We start from the raw sequence: 15,191 nt of genomic DNA on the forward strand, positions 1-15,191 counted from the left end.
GAGCCCTTGGGAATGAAGCCCCGGCTTTCCACACACCCATTATCTGGAAAGAATTGCTCAAGTCTGAGTCTGGCTCTCAGGCCGAGGTGGGGACACCCGCACCTAGTTCCTGCCACACCCACCCGCGCCCCAAGCCCTGGGCACACCCGGAATGCAGCCTCTGGGCCTTTGTGCGCGCCGGGCCCACACTCCCCGGGAGTGCGCTGTCCCGCCCTCCTGTGGCTGCACTCCCGCCGTCAGGAAGCCCCGGGGCCCGTGTGTCCACCTTCCCCGGGGCAGTCTGTCAGCCAGTCTGGACCGTGAAGCCGGGAGGGCAGCGGGCCTGGCTCCCCTGGCCCACCCTCCCCGCCGCTCGGGACACCTTGCCACGGCTCTCCACTTGTCCCAGTGAAATCACATCTGGCCCCCAGCCCCGGGTGCTGGGGGTGGGGTCAGAGTCCAGATCCTCACAGGTTGATGGCCTCGGCCCGGCGACCCCCGTGGTCGTGGAGACAGGGGAGGCCCTGCGTGGGGACGGGGACTTACTTGTTCGCTGCCCGCTGAGGGAAGTTTCCCCGCGAGACCACGGGACGGGACCGCCAGCCCCACCGAGGGTCCCCAGCCCGCCGGCCCTTCTCCCTGCTCTCGGGATGCTCCCCACTAACCTGGCCGCTCCCTCTCCTTTGTTTCAGGGACCCACACCCCGGCTTTTTCCCTTGAGGACAAACAAATGTATCTTCTGGCCAAGGTGGGCGGGGAAGGCTGGGGTCCCGAGGAGTCAGGAGGCTGTGAGCCGCCCAGGCACCCAGCTCTCCTTCCCCGCCTGTCCCCAGTGGGGAGGGGGCTCACGGCTCGGCAGCTGACCCCCTGTAACCCCCATCTCAGACACTGGAAATGGGCTGTGAGTGGGAGGCTTGGAACCAGCCCCCCGGATCCTCGGGCTCCGTTTCCCAGGGGCCCCCGGGGTCCAACGCCACGGGCTCCGAAGGCTCAGGACTTTGCAGACCACCCGTGGTGGGCGTTCTGGGGGTGGAGAGGGCACCCCTGGCGGCTGGGCCGCTGAAGAGACAGTCCAGAGAGAGGCAGGGTGGAAGCCGGCCGGGGGGGACGAAGGACCCCGAGGGGGGAGTCGCCGCAGAGGGGGACTCGGCTCACCCCGGGCCCCCAGAGGGGTGTCCTCACCTGAGTCAGGGGCCTCACCCTGAGGGGCAGCTCCGGCTTCGCCGGGGAGCCTCCAGGTGTCAGTGGGGGGGGGGCGACCCCCAGGCAGCGGGGCGACGGCACAGGGAGGGCCTGCCCTGCAAGCCTGGGGGATCGCCGCGGGTGGGCACGTGTATGAGTGACTTGTCCGTGTGTGTGTGTGTGTGTGCGCGCGTGTGTGCGTGTGCCCGAGCACCAGGCAGGCCCCCCCGGGGGGGGGGTGAAGGGGGTGAGGCCGCACGTGGCTCTGGGACACGGGAGCCTTTCGAGGTACGGCTGTCTGGGCCGGGGCCCCGGTCCTGTCTGGGTGAGGTCAGGTGTGAGCCTGGCGGGGCCCATGCCTGGGGGAGGAGGGAAACTGGGTGGGACGAGGGCAGGGGGAGCCCGGAGGCAGGTGCAGGCCGGGAGCACAGAGCCAGGGAAGGCCCTGGGGGTTTCGCGGCAGGGATGGGGGGGACCGTGCACCATGGCCTTTCCTGGGGCCGAGGCAACCTTGGGGAGCCACTCCTCCCCTTTGTAGGAACAGGGAGGCAGGGTCTGGGAAGGATCCAGCGGCCGTTCCAGCCCCCGGCCCCACCTCCCCCAGTTCCATGAACCCAGCCGCCTGGGCCCTACTGGCCGGGGGGCGGAGGCGGGGAGACCCCTGGAGGGACTCAGAGGTGAGGGCTGAGGCTGCCCCCTGGTGGTGGATGTGCCCGTCCTGTGCCCCCCAGTTCAAACCTTGGCGCGGGGCAACTTTGCGGCAAACCCTCCGAGGCCGGGGGACCTTCAGAGTGAGGCCCCGTGGTCCGGCGGCCTCGTGCTGGGGGCAGGGGGACATTTCTACTCTCCACCCCCTCCTCTGAGACAGGGGCTGCTGGCCTGTTTACAGACACCGGGCCTGTCCCATAGAATCCAGACTCGAACCCCGACCTCTCCGCTGGACCCACAGCTCTACTGTTCACATTTTATGCTGGGGGCGGGGCTGAGGTCCCTGGGGCTGTCCCAACACCAGCATCAGAGGGCCGCCCTGCCCTAAGCTGTCGGCCTCAGTGGTCCAGGACCCTGGGGATCCCGGGCCTCGTGGGGGGACATCTCTAGAGGTAGGAGACACCCCGCGTGAAGGCCGAGGTCATTCCCTGGAAGAACGGGGGAAACGGAAACGTGGGACAAGTCCTGGCTTGAGCCTCAGTGTCCCCCGAGAATCAGGAACCCCGAGACCCGCCCCCCTCCCCAGACTGGTGTGTGTCCCCAGGCCGGCGAGGCCCCCGGCGTGCAGCTCGTGGTCACGGCCAGCCCCTTGAGCACCAGCTGTGTGCAGGGGCTGCGGCTGAAACACGGCCCCGCCCCCAGGACGTGCACATGTTGATGTCCAGAACCCGTGAAGCCGTGACCTTGCGTGGGGAGCGTGACTTTGCAGGTGCGACCGGGTCAAGGGTTGGGATGTCAGGTGACGCTGGATTCTCCCGGGGCCGTGTAGTCACGGGGGTCCTCCTGAGTCGGGCAGGACAGTGGAGCCGGGCCAGACAGAGGGACAAAGGTCGGCAGGCGCCTGCCCTGTCCCCCCGCCCCCCAGGGCTGTCACAGAGCACGTGCGGTCCGAGCCATCGGCTTTGTGGTCGAGTGTCGCTGTGTTACAACAGGGGCGGGAAACTCACACAGGTCCTGTTCCAGGGAGTCATCGGTGTCCTGCAAATGACAGGTCGCTCGGGACTGTCTCCAGGGCTCATGTCAGTCACCCCAGTGCCATCCGGAGGGGACTCCAGACCCCAGAGCAGAGCGAGGAGGGGAGGGCGCCGACCAGGGGCGGCCAGGTGGCCTTGCGGGGAAGCTGAGGCAGGCAGCCTCCGCCCCCTCCAGGAAGCAGGTAGCTGTGACGGCCCTCGGTGTCCTGGCTGCCCAAGGAGGGGCCGAGGCTGGGGGCGGGGGGCTCGGGGCTGGGAGCCCCCCAGGAGCTCTGGCTAGTGAGACGGCCCTGCCTTCTCCTGCTCCTCCCGCCAGGGCTTGCCAAGCGCGACCAGAGAGAAATAATAGAATGTTCCTGTTTGGACATGTTTCCTCCTATTTTTAAACTGTTGCTTTTTTCCCCCAGAACTGTTAGCACGTTTGACTTCAGCATCCGGGGAGAGAAACGGCCACCAGCAACGTCCCCTAGTCGGTCTGAAGGTGTCTCGGGGGCACAGGGTCCCTGCAGTCTATGCCCTCACCTCCCCCGGCCGCTGAGCACAGCCACCCGGCGTGGAAGGTTCAGACGCTGGGGCTCGGGAGCAGAAGTGACTCAGCCAGTGTCGCTGGCTCCTGAGGCAGCAGGGCTCGGATCCAGACCCAGGTCACGGGAAGCCAGTTGGGCTTTTTCCCACGACACCATGCTGCCCCCCAGAGGTGAGTCTGATTTTCCAGAAAGGAAACTGACCCAGGAGCGACAGCGCCTGGGGGTGTCCCTCCCGGGCCCCACGGTCAGACCCGGGGCTGGAGGTGACACGTGAGTGTCACTCAGAACCCAGCCGGTCCCAGTACGGAGAGGCTGGGAGCGGGCATCCCCTACGTGGGGGGAGCAGGTAAAAACCCAGAGGTCAGGGATCCGGCTGCATTTATTTTCTTTGGGGGCCTTGAAAATGTAACAACGAGTGCCTCACACCTTTGTTCGAAGAAAACGTATTGAGTCTTACTATGTGCTGGGCAGAGAATGGCCTCAAAATAGTAAAAGTCGCTCCCGACACAGTGTCATGGAGACTGGGAGGCAGAGGGGTTGAAGCTCTGGGGGAAAAGCGTTCCAGGTAGACAGAACAGCAAGTGTAAAGGTCCTGCGGCAGGGAACAGCCCGCCATAGTTGACGAAGAGCAGTGAAGTCTGTGTGGCTGGTGCCGAGTTGGGGGCACGCGGAGGGGGTGTGAGATAGTGGGGGGGGCGGGGGCCAGAGTGCGGTGGGGGGGGGGGAACCTTGGGGGCCGTGGTGATGAGCTGGGCAGTGAGTGGCCTAGGGCAGTCCTGATGAAGGCCGTGGTGTTCGTCGACCTTGCAAAAGTACGTTTACTGCTGCGAATCTCAACCACGATATGGAAATCCCCGCAAGAATATGATTTGCTTTGCAAATCGGACCTTCCGTCGCCGCTTGCTTCCTCCTGCCCGTCGGCGCCAGGCTTTCCGACACCCGAGGGTGGAGACCAGGCCTGTCTTGCTGACCACGGCCTCCCCAGCATCTCGCACAGGCCTGGCACGTAGGGGGGTTCGGTGAGTGCTTGCTGAGTGGAAGGCCGGAAGAACGAAGACGCAGAGGCACGCGCTCACGCACCCTGTCACGAAGCGTGCCGCTGGCTCCGTCACATGCATCCTGAAGAGGAAGATCCGTGTCAGGGCAGGCTGGCGGCAGCGGGGATGGGCAAAACTAATTCTGGGGGACTGTTCCGGGCTCTGTCCGTCAGACCGGTCTCCTACGCCACCTCTCCCTTCCCTCGACGTCTTCCCCTTTTCCCTCGGCCGCTAGGAAGCTCGGAACCAGCTTGTGTAGCCAGGGGTCGAAATATCTCCCTGAGGCCCGAAGAACTCCCTCCTGTCGTCCCTTCTGTCCCCTCCCTGCTCTGCTTCTGCTGTTTCCGACTCCTTTTCATTGCCTGTCGCATCCCAGTGCTGCAGAGATCGGGCAGGTGACAGCAAGAGGGAAAGGAGCCGTAGGGAGGCAGTGCTTGGGGGAAGGGGGCAGAGGCGGGTCCCCAGGCGGGAGGCCCCACCCCTCGGGTCAAGGCCTGGCGCCGTGATTGCCCACCGGGGCCTCCTGTACCTCCAGGAGCCAGCTCCAGAATCCAGCAAGGACGGGCAGATAAGATCTCGCCAGATAAGTGATCCATTGACCCCGGCCGTGGAAGGAAACAGCGGGCCGTGAGCTTTAACCACCTTCTGGCATCAGACTCACACGGGAATAAAAATACCAGGTGCGGGTGGGTGTGGAGCCTCCAGAGAGACTTCCCAGCCTGGCACCGCCCGGCTGGGGACACTGCTCGAAGGCGGGGAGCGACCGGAAATTCCGAACCTGGCCCCACCCAGCAGGAGAGGCGGCCTTCGACGGCCACCCGGCCGGCCCGGGCCTCGGCTTCCTTGCCCGGAAAATGGAGCCACAGCGAGCCCCCCACCCGGGTGGGTGTGGGGCTCAGAGGAGACGGTCTGTGGGACCTGCCTCGTCCCCTGTGGAGGGCTGTGCCCCCGGCCGCGGGCCCCGGCTTGCTCTCTCTGAGGACCCTCGGCTCGGGGCAGCCCCCACGGCCGCCGACCGCCCCGTCTTGGACCAGCAGAGGGAGCTAAGCGTGTGGGTGCTGCCCCCAGGGGCTCCGGAGCGCAGCAGGTGGCCCGGCTGTCCTCGGGGGGGAGACCGTTCTGTTCCCGGCGAGGGACAGTCCTGGCTGCTGCTGGCCTGCTTCCGGCAGGCGGGAGGCCGGGGCAGGGCATCACGGCGCCACGCGCCCCGGTCTCCCGTCGGGCTGCCGTCCTCGGTGGGGTGCGGGTGGCTCCTCGCGCGCTCTGTCCCCACGGCAGCCGCTCTGAAGGGCTCGTTCTGTTAGCCGGGCCTTCCGGGCGCCCATCCCAGATGCGAGAAGGGGGAGCCCAGGCCACGGTCCGAGCCACACTTCTGCCCCGGGCGCGCTGGCTCCCGCGTGAGTCCAGCCCCTGCGGGTCCCGAGGACGCGGCCCCAGAGGCTCCCGTCCCGCAGGTGCGCGTGGGACGGACACCAGAGCTGTAGGAAGAGGCCGCTCTTCTGCCGACTCTACCTGGCCCGGCGCCGGGCACAGGAGCTGAGCAGGTTCTGTTCGTCTGTGAAGGAACGACGTCGCCCGGTGCCCCTGGAGGGACCTGCCCTGGAGGGGGGCTCCAGGGGATCCGTGAGTCTCTTGGGCATCAGCTGGCCCCCCCCACCCCCACCCCGAGGAGACAGATTCCAGCAGGGCCCCTCCCTGCTCGCCCAGGAGCTCCAGTGTGTGCCTGGATCAGCCACGCCTGGTCTGAGTGGCACCCGGAGATGCTCCGGCCACTGAGGCTGCCCTCCAGGGGGCAATGCCGACCTGTGTCCCCTCCCCTTCATTCCCCAGCACAAGCCAGAGGGGCTGGGGACTCAGAGGGTGACGGTTCCTGTCCACACTGCCAGGCTTAGGGGCGGCTCTGAGAGCCGGACCTCTGGGCCGCACCGTCTGGTGGGTCCTGCTAAGTTTTGGAAGTCCCAGCCCCTGGGCGACAGGTGGACATTGGAATACCAGGAGCTGGGCCTGGCGGGGACGTTGAGGCAGGTGCCCGGCAGCATGGGCCCCTGGGGACCCCCGGGCACCTGCACTGGGGGGTGCGGGGTGGGCATGATGCGGGGGGTGCCAGGAAGGGCCCAGGAATGGGGCTCAGAGACCTGGGTTCAAGGCCAGCCTCTGCCAAGTGCCATCCAGATCCAGAACCTCTCTGAGCCTCAGTTTCCTCATCTATACAATGGGGCCAGAGCATCTGTTCTGTCGGCCTCCTGGCAGGAAACAGGTTGGGGCGGGCTGGGGCGGGGGGTGTCTCAGAGGCCCTGTGGAGATCTTAGGTCAGTTAGAAGTGTCCCTTTCTGGCCAGTGCAGCGGGATCTGGTCGTCCCCTCAAAGGCTCACTTGGAAAGGTGTGACCTGGGGCCTCAGAAGTGGGGGAAGCGGGGCCCAGCTGGGAGCCAGTGCTCGGGGCCTGTGAAGCTCTGTTAGGCCAAGTGCAGCTCCTCGGGCCCACTGGCTGGAGGGGCCGCCCAGCAAGGCCAAGCATGACCTTTCTCAGCCACCTGGTGGTTACCATCACTAACCAAAGCCGTGTTGCCCTGAGGGAGGCGGTCAGCTCCCCCCCCCCCGCCCCCCAGGGCCGATTTCAAAGTGCGAGTCAACCCAGGGGCTGCTGCCGATGCCGGGTCCTGCCTGCACCGGCCATGCATGGGAGTGAGCTCCCCGTCCGTGGGACATCCGACCCCGTTCACAGACTCTCCCCGGGCTCCACGGTGCAGAGCAAGAGGTGAGTCTCGGAGCAGTGAGGTGGCCGAGCTGAGAGCCCGCAGCCCATCGGGGTGGGGGGAGGCCAGTCCCTGAGTGGTGGCGGGGCCCCTCAGCATTGTGGTGCCCTGGGCCGGGCCGCCGGGCACAGCCAGGGTGCCCTTCTGCATTGGTACCCCGCTCTGAAGAGGAGTCCTCGCCAGTGATGGGACAGCGGGGACCCCCTGGGGGCAGGAGCAGGAAGGGGGAGGACAAGGAGGAGGCGGGGGGCCCCAACATCGGGGGACAGCCTGCATAGAATGCTGCACCCCTAGGTGGATGCCCCTGGGGACAGAGGGGAGGCTCGGGGTCCTGCTCCCGCCAGAGGCCCTAAGGGAGGATCCTTCCCGCCTCCTCCAACTTTCGGGGGCCCCAGGCGTCCCTGGGCCGGTGGCTGCGTGGCTGCACCCTCTGCTTCCGTGGCCACGTGGCCCCTGCTCTCCGTGTGGTCTCCTCTTCCGTCTCCTGTAAGGACGCTTGTCATGGGATTCGGGGCCCGGCCTCACCCGGGATGGTCTACAAAGACCCTTATGGGAAATAAAGTCACGCTCTGAGGTTCTGGGGGTTAAGACACGACGTCTGCTCGGGCGGGTGGGCCTACAGTTCAGTCTGCTACACCTCCTGCTGCGAGATCCAAGAGAAAATAACACCACCCGATAAAACCAGTTCCGGTAAAACCCGTGTCTGCACGTCTTCTCCTCACTCTCCCTTCTCGTCCCTCTGTGTCATTTGGGCTCTTCCCTTGCAAGACGGGCCTGTCGATGACCCCACCTGTGCCACAGGCGCAGGTCCCAGAGGGGGGGACAGAGATGACACGGGGCGGGGTCCCGGAGGCGGGCCCAGCACGGTCCCCTGCACGTGGTAAGTGATCCGTAATGTCGTGAAAGAAACTGATGCCCCCAGGAGGTCGTTGTCCGGCGCAAGGGGGCAGAGGGGCCAGGACCCGGGGCCTGACCTCTGAGTCCTTGGCTGTGTCTGAGCTGGAGGCCAGCCCCTGCCCACCCCATACGCCCCACTGCAAGAAGGAGCCCCCGGGAGCGCTGCCTGCAACCGCACGTTAGCCTCTTTCCCGTCTCCAAAGGGCCCAGCCTGCGCCCCGGTCAGATCTGCCCGCTGCCTGCTTTCGTGCGGCCCATGAGCCAAGAACGGCTGTTGCATTTCATTATTATTTTTTAAGACTTTATTTTTAAGCAATCTCCACAGCCGACGTGGGGCTCGAACCCCCAACCGCGAGATCAGGAGTCGCGTGCCCCGCCGACACAGCCAGCCGGGCGCCCCTCTCTTCCGGTCTTCAACGGGTGAAAAAACTCACAAGAATACAAATACACGTGAACAGGACACGGGTTTCCAAGTCGGCGTCCATCCGCGGGTGTTCTTGGCACAGAGCTGTCCGTTCATCGACCTTGCTGGGGCCGCTTTCTTTCCACGAGGCGGGAAATTGAGGGCCGATGCGACGAAGACAAAAATCTACCCTCTCTGGCCCCTCGCGGAGAGTTTGCTGAGCCCTGAGCTGCGCCCTCCCCCTCGTGCGGGGCGGGCAGGGACTGGCCTCCCGAGAGGGTGGACGGCGAGTCCCCCCGGATGGTGACAGGGCACGCCTCTGTGTCACCACGAAACGCGTGCCGAGGACCACCTGTGAGGCGCTGCACGGGTCACGGCGCACAGCCAGGCTGGCCTTGTGAGCAAGGGCACCGGCTCTGGACTCGAGTTCCAGCTCCGGGCACGTTGCGCCTCGGTTTCCCCATCCTGAAGGCGGGAATACTCGCACCTCGTGGGAGAAAGGATCCTGGGAGTCACGGGGCACAGGACGTGGTCCCCAGAAGGAGTCACCGGGTTTGTCTCGGCCACCCCCTCCGCCCTCTGCCTCTTCGGCCACGGCGCTCCCCACATGCTCCCTCCCGCACGCATGATGCCACAACTCTCCTCTGGTGTCCCCGCTTCTGCCCTGCCCGTCAGCGCACCGCCCCCCTGCCCCCCTCCAGTGGCGAGCGGGTAGATAACACAGTTGTTTGCTCTGATCCGCACCCGCTTTCCGCGGTCTCATTCCCCGCAGCCTACCGCGGCCCGGAGACGAGCCTGTGTGAAATCAGCCCGCCGCTCCGTCAGGACGCCTACATCAGCCCCCTCCCTGCATCTCGTGACGTGGGCACTCTACCGTCTCACGCCATCACGACGAGAAGGGTGAGGACGGGATGTCCCGAGAGAGAGAGAGAGAGAGAAACCACACTCACACAACCTTTATTAGCATAAATTGTTATAACTGTTGTATTTTATCATCGTGGTTGTTCATCTCCTACTGGGTCTAGTTTATGAATTAAATTTTAGCATCGGCAGCAATGCATAGAAAAAACATAGTCCATACAGGGTTCAGTGCTATCCAGGGTCAGGCATCCGTGGGGGTCCTCGAATGCATCCGCTGTACATGAGGGGGACCGGTATACATCATTCTCTCCTGGGCTTAAAACGCTCCAGGCCCCATCCCACCCAGAGTCAAAGCCAAGCCCATACCCTGGTCCCTAACCCCCCTGATTACCTCTCTTAACTTTCTCCCTGACCCCTTACCTCCAGTTACCCCTCCGGCTGTTCTCTGCACACACCAGGCTTCTGCCCCAGGGCCTTGGCACATGCCACGGCCTGTCTGGGCCTTTCTTCTCAGGATCTCCATGTCTCACTTCCCCATCTCCTTTGGGTCTTAACTCGAGGACACCTGCCTGGTGAGGCCTTCCGTGGGTCACCCGATGGAAAATTGAGCCTCTATCCCCACTCCCTCCAGAAGTTTCCTATTTGGATGTCACCATCATGTAACGGACCATACACTGTCATGTTACTGTCTGTTTAGTTCCACTGGAGGGGAGGGGCCGTGTCTGTTTCAGCCTCTGCGGTGCCCCAAGCATCTATGCTGCCCACCTGGTGAATACTCAGTGGCTATTTGTCCCACGGATGAATCCAGAGGACCGGAGTTTGGAACCTCTCACCTGACAGAATGCACATCCATGGCGCTCGGCCTAGCCCCTGCCAGCTACCTCAGAGTGCAGACATCCTTCGGGGAGGGATCACAGACTGGGCCCCTAGAACCTTCTACAGACAGCGCCCCGGGGGGCAGACCGTGCCAGCCGGTTAACAGGACCCCAGACGCTGCCGCCTCCCGCGGTGCCCCACGGTCACACTGCAGGGTAGGGGGCTCAGCATCTTATGCCCATTTTACAGGTGAGGACAGTGGAGGCCCAGAGCAAGGGCCTCACCCCGGCTCCAAACCCAGTGCTTTCCCCGCCCTGGTGGGCAGAACAGTGGAGAGCAGGCTCTGTGGGATCCAGGTGTTCCAGGAGGGGCGGGACATTGAGAGGGGGGTGAGAAAGGGCGTGGGGGACCGGGACCGCCCAGGGCCTCCCTCCAGAGGCTCTTCTTCCTGTCACTTCTTCTGGCCTTGTCACCAGGGGCTGATGACCCCGGCTCGTCCCTGCCCCTCGCCTGGCCCCCCACCTGCCCCGCAGGGGTTTCATGGGTTCACGCGGCTGCCGAGCCAGGGCTGGCTGGGGCCCAGCGCCTTATAGGGGAGGAGTCCTGGTCGCCTCCGGCCGCCAGTCACCTTTGGAGGTCGCTCCTGCTTGCTCAGGGGAAGCATACCGGCCTCGTAAAAGCATAAACCAGTGACTGGCAGTGAGAGGCGGCTGGAGATAAGGCAGGACCTTTACAACCAGATAAGCTGACAACAGCATCCAGCCCCTTAAATCTGGTCCAGCACCAGGCCCGGGGGCCGCCGATGCCCGGCCGGGCTTGCACGAGATAAGAGAGGGCAGAGCGGTGGGCTTCCCGGGCCCGCCAGAGGGGGCTGTCGGGGCCGGCTGCAGGCTTCCGGATGGGGGCGCTGGGCTGGGGAAGGGGCCACCTGAAAACCGGCCACATTAATGGTAGGTGGGGCGGCTCAGAGCCCAGTGGGCTCGGTGTTTGGGGTTGTGTTTTAAGTTTTGTTTTCTCTGGGTTGCAAGAAAGGGGCTGTAAGGGCAGCTGGGTCCTGCAGCTCGAACAACGTGGGACCCCGGGCTCTGTTGTCCTGGGTGCCTGGTCTCCGCTGGCCTCACTCCGGGGCGGACGCCCCCTCCCCTTTCACCCCCTGTGAAACCCCAGCAGCTCAGGCTGGCGTCTCTGACCCCCGAGTCCTTAGGCAGGGGAGCGTGTGTCCCCAGAGTTTCTGCAAAAGCCCTGGAACAGAGGACCTCCCTCCCACCGCTGACCTCAAGAGCAGCCCTGCAACAGGACCGGGGGGGGGGGGGGGACAGCCCACGGGGTCAAGGAGGGGGTTGGTGGCCTTGGGGGGGTGGCAGAACTCTGGTTGGAGCCGGAGGGGGACACCCCACAAATAAGAGGTTGCGGGCGAACCTGGCACTGCCCTTCTCCCCGTCGGCCTGGATTCATCGCCCACAGCCGTGGCCTACAGCCTGGGGCGGTTCTCACACTCTGTGCCCGGAACCCCCAGGGTTACACAGCAGGTCGGCAGACTTCTGAGTCCCAACCTTCAGAGGTTTGGATTAAGCGGAGGTGGGGTGAAGTCTCTGAGCTAACAGACCCGGGGGATGCCCATGAACCACCTGTGGGGGTCCCCGGCCCCCTCCAGGCATTTCTTTCTCTTTGTCCTTTTCTTCCAAGAGGAGGTGGCCAAGGTAAGGGGCAGTGAGGTCCTCAGGGAGGCGGAATCCCGCCCACCTGGCCCTGCTGTGACACAGACCTCAGACCCTGCACATCCCATTGGCTCCACTAAGGGGAGGAGCACCTTCCTTGGGTTCTGGGACTTTGCCCGAGCGGTTCTCTCAGGCTCCCCTGGAGTCCAGATGGAGGCCAAGGGAACAGAGTCGCTGGAGGCCGGGGGGACACCAGGCAGAGGCCGGGGGGCGGCCAGTGGAGGCTGAGGTTCCACAGCTGCCCCTGCAGTCCCCCTGCTAGAATCGTGGTGTCTGGACCCCAGGAAAGTGAGCGGGGGCCCCCGTGGAGCTCCTGGGGGAAGCCGGAGGTCTTACCAGCAGCCCATCCAGCCTCCTCCCCTTGGCCCGTGGCCCGGCTGCCGTCTTCAGAAGCGTGTTTAGTTGTCCTCCGGCAACAGTGAGCCATTTCTGTGTAGTTGGAAGAAAATAATCAAATACTTCCCTTCGTCCTCCCTCTCGCCCACCCCCAGCCCAGAGGCCCATTTTTCCGGGGTTGCGTTCGCGGCTTCTTACGCACCACGAGAAGCGCTCGAGGCACCCCGGGCGTGCGTGCCCACAAACGCGCACCTGTGTGCGTCCGTCCGGGGTCCCGTTGGCCCCAGCGCCCTGCGGCCACCTGGGCTCGTCGGCTGATGGGGGCAGCTCTGCGTCCGCTCAGGTGGATCTCTCTGGTTCCCTTGGAAGGTCGCACAGTCATCCGTTCCAGGAATGACCGCAACTCACCGCCGTCGTCCCTGTTGTTTCTCTGTCGAAGATCCGGCAGCAACACCCCGGAGCCTCCGCCTCGGGCGGTGGGGGAAGCTGTTCGGCGGGGGCAGGGGGATTCCTAGACCCAGCAGCACGGACCCCCAGGGTGTGCCCCCTTCCAGCTGGCAGAGGGCCCTGTTACCATCCAGAAGCTCACGGCGAGCGCGGGAGGCCGGCCTCCCCGTCCCACGTGGGGACGCACACCGGGGCCTGCAGCTCGGGGACAGCGCGGGGGGCCGGGATGCCTTATGAAAAGTGGAAACCAGCCCCGCCCCCCAGGGTGTTGAAGGCAATAGAAGTTTGAAGGGGAAGAAGAGGCCGTGGATGGGGTCTCGGGGGGAGGGAAGGGCCACAGCCTCACTTGCTAGGTAGCTTTCTCTTCGTTCTTGTTCTCAAGGACAGCAAACGTGCCCTCTTGTCATGATTTATAGAAGGTACATACCTGTTTAAAAAGACCGGAAGGGGTTCCCTGGGGGCCTCAGTCGGTTGATCGTCCGACTTCAGCTCAGGTCATGATCTCGCGGTCTGTGGGTTCGAGCCCCACGTCGGGCTCTGTGCTGACAGCTCGGAGCCTGGAGCCCGTTTCGGATTCTGTGTCTCCCTCTCTCTGACCCTCCCCTGTTCATGCTCTGTCTCTCTTTGTCTCTCAAAAAAAAAAAATAAATAAATAAACGTTAAAAAAAAATTTTAGGCAATAAAAAGACTGGAAATAAAGAGGCTGACAGGTTCAAGGCTTGACTTCTTCTCACTTGGCTCTTTTCTGAAACAGTCCCATTTAAAAATATACCTTAAAAGCTCCCCACCCCCTTCCCCTGACACTGGAGGTAACCCCCGGGCATGTGTGGGGGCCCCCCCCCCCCCGGGTCTGGGTAACCTGGGGACAGGACCGGCAGGTAACATATTAACCAGGCTGTCCCGAGTGGGAAGCAGGCCCAGGGAGGGAGTTTCCTTCTAGTTTAGCGCAGGAACGTGACTCAGCAGGGGCCTCCGGGCACCCCGGCAGTGGTCAGGGACGCGCCCTGAAGGCCACTGACCCCTCCAGCCACCCAGGAGCTCGCGGCACCCTGACAGCCGTTATCAGGAGCCGGCCCCGACTCCGATCTGGCTCCCCACGGCCACCCCGGTGCTCTGCGGGTGTCACCTCTGGCCAGGGGATGGCAGGTGCAGCGGTGGCCGGGACCCAGGCAGGACAGCAGAGGGCAGCTGGTGTTCGGACCAGGGCAGAGAGCCGCATGAGTAATATTAAGCTCTCTATTTGCCACGTGAAAAACAGAAAGTTCATTTTAATAATGTATTGTTTGATCCGCTAGATCCAACGTTATCCTGTCAACACCGAGGACAGTATACTTTACGTCCCTGGTGCCTTCACGAATAAGTCCTCCGGGCCCGGCGAGCGTCCCACACCCACGGCACGTCTCGGCGCGGAGCCGCCACGGTTCACACGCCCCACGGGGGCGCAGGCGGGCGCGTGGCTGCTGTCGTGGACGGCACGGCCCAGGCTGGCCCGGCTCGAGGGGGTCCCCGTTCAGAAAAGGGCGGTGGAAACTGGCGACGGCAAGGGGAAGGACCTGGGCCCCTTTTGCAGCTCTCTCCTTGGTGAGAAGGCAAATGCAAGTCTGATTTATCAGGTTGCCACCGGACCCGTGGGAGAGCCATCGGGCGAAGCATGGCAGGGACACACTTCCAGGCCCGTGACATGAGGGTCTCGAGGCGGTGGCCAGGGCGGGAATAGAGTTCTGAGTTCGTTTTGTCACACCCCATCCGTGCTTACACCCCACCACTGTTGCTGGAGGAAACCGAGTGAAGGGCGCACGGGGAACTCTCTGTCCTGTCTCAGAAAGTTCTTCGTGACTCTAAAATTTGTCCAAAACAAGTAAGTTTGTAAAAAATTTTTAAAAAAAGCTCTCTATTAAACGTAAAGGACTGAGTGATGTCTACGACAGACCCCCGTTCATACCAGTGAAAAAGATACGTGCAACCTTCTCCTTTGGGCTAAAAACCCAGACAAAAGATAGGAGACCATGGTGTTCAAGAGGCTGGACGTCAGGCGGCACGGACAGTGAATCCCTAGGAGGCAGCCAGTCTGGCGATTTCCTCAGCTTGCAGCCTTCAGGATGCGGGGCGGGGCTCCCTTGAAGTAAGACAAGCCCCAAGTTCAAGGAGACGCGGGCACAGGAGAGTCCGGGGGCCTGCAGGGGGCCTCCTTTGAATATCAGCCAAGAACCGACCCCCTTGCATGGGAAGAAATTATCCCCCGGGCTGAGGAAAGAACCGCCCAAAAGAACACAGGACACATAATGCCCGTCATCCCCAGACGGACTGACTGAAGCCCTCATGTTTCACAAGGTTTGGGGTTGAGTGAGCAGAAGCGTCTTGCTTCATTAGTGAGCGAAATTAGCCCTAGAGGTTAAACACTGCTCTGGTCCCATCTGAGAATGACCCCAAATGACCCCAAATGATCAAACCGAACTACAAACATGGAACTTAACTATACCCTGGGGCAAAACTCGAGGGTATTTGTGGGCATAAAAAGTATCTGGTGCCAACCGACGTGAGATTCAGGGT

The sequence above is a fragment of the Puma concolor genome, chromosome D1 (assembly GCF_028749965.1).
Source record: "Puma concolor isolate L17-30 chromosome D1, mPumCon1.1.hap2, whole genome shotgun sequence".
Classification (NCBI taxonomy): Eukaryota; Metazoa; Chordata; class Mammalia; order Carnivora; family Felidae; genus Puma; species Puma concolor.